General features: G+C 47.9%; 1 long non-coding RNA gene across 1 annotated transcript; it reads right to left on the reverse strand.

Annotated features, from left to right (window-relative positions):
• Nucleotides 1-3,499: 3,499 nt before the first annotated feature.
• On the reverse strand, nucleotides 3,500-3,844 carry LOC149401521 (uncharacterized). The gene is made up of 2 exons (XR_016296284.1): nucleotides 3,799-3,844; nucleotides 3,500-3,716 (listed from the first exon to the last, which is right to left on the reverse strand). It is a non-coding gene; the product is annotated as an uncharacterized LOC149401521 (long non-coding RNA).
• Between the last annotated feature and the right edge of the window lie 275 nt (nucleotides 3,845-4,119).

Consider the following 4,119-nt stretch of genomic DNA (forward strand, 5'->3'; position numbering starts at 1 on the left):
TCTCTTGCTTTTCCGTCTCTCTCGACACGAGTGTGTGATCAACACGTGGAGGAGGATCCAAGCGGATAGGAGGCGTAGCTCAACATGGGCGAGGTGGACACGATTGCACCCATCGCTCTAGCCCGAGAGCGACGGGGGCATGCATGCGCAAGTAGGACGTGTGCGTGTGCAGAGGCGGACCGACATGTCACGGCTTGTTGATCTTTTGGTGAAGTCCGTCCCAAGTCTTTCTTCGATGGCATTTTGTTTGATGATATCATCAACGCGGAGTCCATGGGACTCGACGGTGACTAGTAGGGTGACAGTTGTGTAGTCGTGACCTATTAGGGGAAGATCATGGCTTCTGTCTCGGACAGCTTGGAAGGCGACTGCACTTTTTCATTTTGCAAAGGCATGCTCATTCCGAGGTCTCGGAGATTGAAGTTGATGCTGCGGGCCGATGCTTCGAGAAGGCGGAGTGGTACCTGGTGGAAGGCTCTGCCGCATCGGAGGGCTTCGACTGCTCGGGGATCAACGCTCAAAGTTCGATCACGCATCAAGCATAAGTCGGTCTCATGGGGCATCCGCCATTCAAGCTTTGGTGACGCTTCTCCGTTTGCGTTCGGAAGATCGACCCTTATTCCCCAGACGTGAGTGCGAGTCTCTGTTAAAGACTCGAAGGGACATCGTAACGAGTAGCGACGTGGACTTCTTCTGTCATGGCATTTTTGATGCCCGGAGGGTAAGTTTCCCTCTGTTTGTTTGTTTTGTTTTGCAATAGTCTCGCTTTGGCTAGCCTGTTCTTCGAATCGTTTTAGGTGCTTGCTCGAGGAGCGGGACTCGACTCGAAAAGAATGACTCGACTCGAGGAGCAAGGCTCGACTCGAGCAGAGTGGCTTGACTCGAGGAGCGAGACTCGACCCGATGAGAATGACTCGACTCGAGGAGCGAAGCTCGACTCGAGGAGCAAGGCTCGACTCGAGGAGAGTGACTCGACTCAAGGAGCGAGGCTCGACTCGAGGAGAACGACTCGACTCGAGGAGAATGCTTCGTCTCGAGGAGCAAGGCTCGCCTCGAAGGGAGTGACTCAACTCGAGGAGCGAGGCTCGACACGAGGAGAATGACTCGTCTCGAGGAGCAAGGCTTGACTCGAGTCGAGGAGCGAGGCTTGACTCGACTCGAGGAGCGAGGCTTGACTCGAGGAGGATGACTCGACTCGAGGAGCGAAGCTCGACTCAAGGAGAGTGACTCGACTCAAGGAGAATGACTTGTCTCTAGGAGCAAGGCTCGACTTGAGGAGAGTGACTCGACTCGAGGATCAAGGCTTGACTTGAGAAGAGTGACTTGACTCGAGGAGCAAGACTCAACTCGAGGAGAGCGATTTGACTAGAGGAACAAGGCTCGACTCGAGGAGACGGGCACGACACGAGGAGCAAGACTCGACTCGAGGAGAGTGACTCGACTCGAGGAGCGAGGCTCGACTCGAGGAGAATGACTCGACTCGAGGAGCAAGACTCCACTCGAGGAGAGTGACTCGACTTGAGGAGCAAGGCTCGACTCGAGGAGAATGACTCGACTCAAGGAGCATCGACGCGAGGAGATAGACCCGACTCGAGGAGCAAGACTCGACTCGAGAAGGGTGACTCGACCCGAGGAGTGAGGCTTGACTCGAGGAGAATGACTCGACTCGAGGAGCAAGACTCGACTCGAGGAGAGTGACTCGACTCGAGGAGCAAGGCTCGACTCGAGGAGAATGACTCGACTCGAGGAGCAAGGCTCAACTCAAGGAGAGTGACTCGACTCGAGGAGCAAGGCTCGACTCGACTCGAGGAGCAAGACTCGACTCGAGGAGGGTGACTCGACCCGAGGAGCGAGGCTCGACTCGAGGAGAATGACTCGACTCGAGGAGCAAGGATCAACTTGAGGAGGATGACTTGACTCTAGGAACAAGGCTTGGCTCGAGAACATTCTACATGACCTTACTCGTGTATTGCGATTAAGATGCGCCTTGTGGCGGTTCAGGTGCGCCTTGTGGCGGCTTCAAGTGTATTGCGATTAGTCATCACATGCAACGCCTTGTGGCGACTCAGAGCACGTCGTGAAAGACGGTCATGTGCATCGTTTAGGCGTCTTAGGCACGTCGCGAGGGATGGCCTAGATGTGCCATGTAGGCTTCCTAGGTGTGCCGTATAGGCATTTTAGATGTGCCATGTAGGCATCTTAAGTGCGCCATGTAGGCGCTTTAGGTGCGTCGCGAGGGACGACTTGGTTGCACCACGTAGGCGTCTTAAGTGCGCCATGTAGGCGTCTTAGGTGCGTCACGAGGGATGACTTGGTTGCGCTATGTAGGCGTCTTACGTGCGCCATGTAGGCGTCTTAGGTGCGTCGCGAGGGACGACTTGGTTGCGCCATGTAGGCGTCTTAGCCTGCATCTCTGGGATGTCTTATGGCGCAACGCGGAGGCGTCTTCAGCCTGCATCTCTGGGATGTCTTATGGCGCGCCGCAGAGGCGTCTTCAGCCTGCATCTCTGGGATGTCTTATGGCGCGTCGCGGAGGCGTCTTCAGCCTGCATCTCTGGGATGTCTTATGGCGCGCCACGGAGGTGTCTTCAGCTTGCATCTCTGGGATGTCTTATGGCGCGTCGCGGAGGCGTCTTCAGCGTGCATCTCTGGGATGTCTTATGGCACGCCGCGGAGGCGTCTTCAGCCTACATCTCTGGGATGTCTTATGGCGCGCCGCGGAGGCGTCTTAGGTGAGCGCTCGTTCCCGTTTATGTTCGGGTGTTTTGTTTTGGTGGAACGTTCTTTCTTTTTGTGGAGCGTACTTTCTTGAGGATTTTGCGTGTACTGACCGTTGCCTATGTCACTAGCCCCCAGGTTTTTGGGTTTACAATCTTATTTTGACGACCGAAAAACTTTGAAAAAGTGGATTTTGAAAGATAAACCTCGAACTTTATTAATATTTGCAAAAATTTGAAATCCTAAAACATTGGCTCGTAGGCCTTATTGAATGTTGGAAACACTACTACAAAAAAATTGATTAACAGCATTTTTTAAACGCTGTGAAATATGATTGAAGGCGTTTTTTGCACGCTGTTGTATCGCATGAGGTTAAAAGTATTCCACGGCGCCTAAAATAAACGTTGTCTAAAGTGGTGCCACGTAGGAGCCACGTAAGAATTTGGGCGAAAAAGTTTTCACGGCGTTTGTATATTAGCGCTGTCTAATGTTTTTCACATCGTTTGTATATAAGCGTTGTCTATTCTTTTCCAACGTGGCATCCACGTGTCTTCATGGCGGGTAAGAAGTTTTCACAACGTTTATATACAAACGCTGTCTATTCTTTTCAAAAGTGCCATCTTTTTAAGACGTTTATTTACAAGCGCAGTGTAATGTAATTTTTTTTTTAAATATATAAAAATTTGAACATTACAAAAAATTCATGCACACAATTTCAATATATATTCCAAAATCCGAACCTAAACATACCAATACGGATTTTTAATAATCCATTCAATAATTTCAAAATCAAATTCTATTATTCGTACTTTGTACCGTATATTTAAACCGAAACATATCAAACCATGTAAACGAATGTTCATGCACCGGAAACACACTCACTTTACATTCACATTTGACGATTTGACTTCCGTGTCCATAAAGTTTAACACCATTTTGTACCATTCTTCTCGATACGCATCTATTGCCTCATCCGTATAACTCTTCAACTTTTCAAACTAATAATATATAAAAACGAGTTGTTTGTGAGTGAAACAATATATATACGTATTGAATATGTGTATTTAAATGTGTACATACCTCTTGCAAACATTTATGAAAATCTCGAGTTTCAACAATGTTTTTCTTCATTATTGAAACAAAATAGTCACATTTAATTGTCGAAGGTTGTTTCGGTACCTGTAAAAAATATGTTAGATTGAAATATATAGTAATGGATATACTAGTTTAATTGTGCATATATATATATATATACCTTTGGAATTTTCCATGAAAACTTCTTGTTACCGACAAAGCTATCGAATGCTCTACACGAGTATATAAAAGTTATAACAAAATAATCATAACTATTAATTTTAAATATATATATATATATATATATGTTTTAATATACCCACAAGT

This window comes from Urtica dioica, chromosome 4 (genome assembly GCF_054948205.1).
Source record: "Urtica dioica subsp. dioica isolate 48M chromosome 4, U.dioica_male_clone48M_v1_H2, whole genome shotgun sequence".
NCBI lineage: Eukaryota > Viridiplantae > Streptophyta > Magnoliopsida > Rosales > Urticaceae > Urtica > Urtica dioica.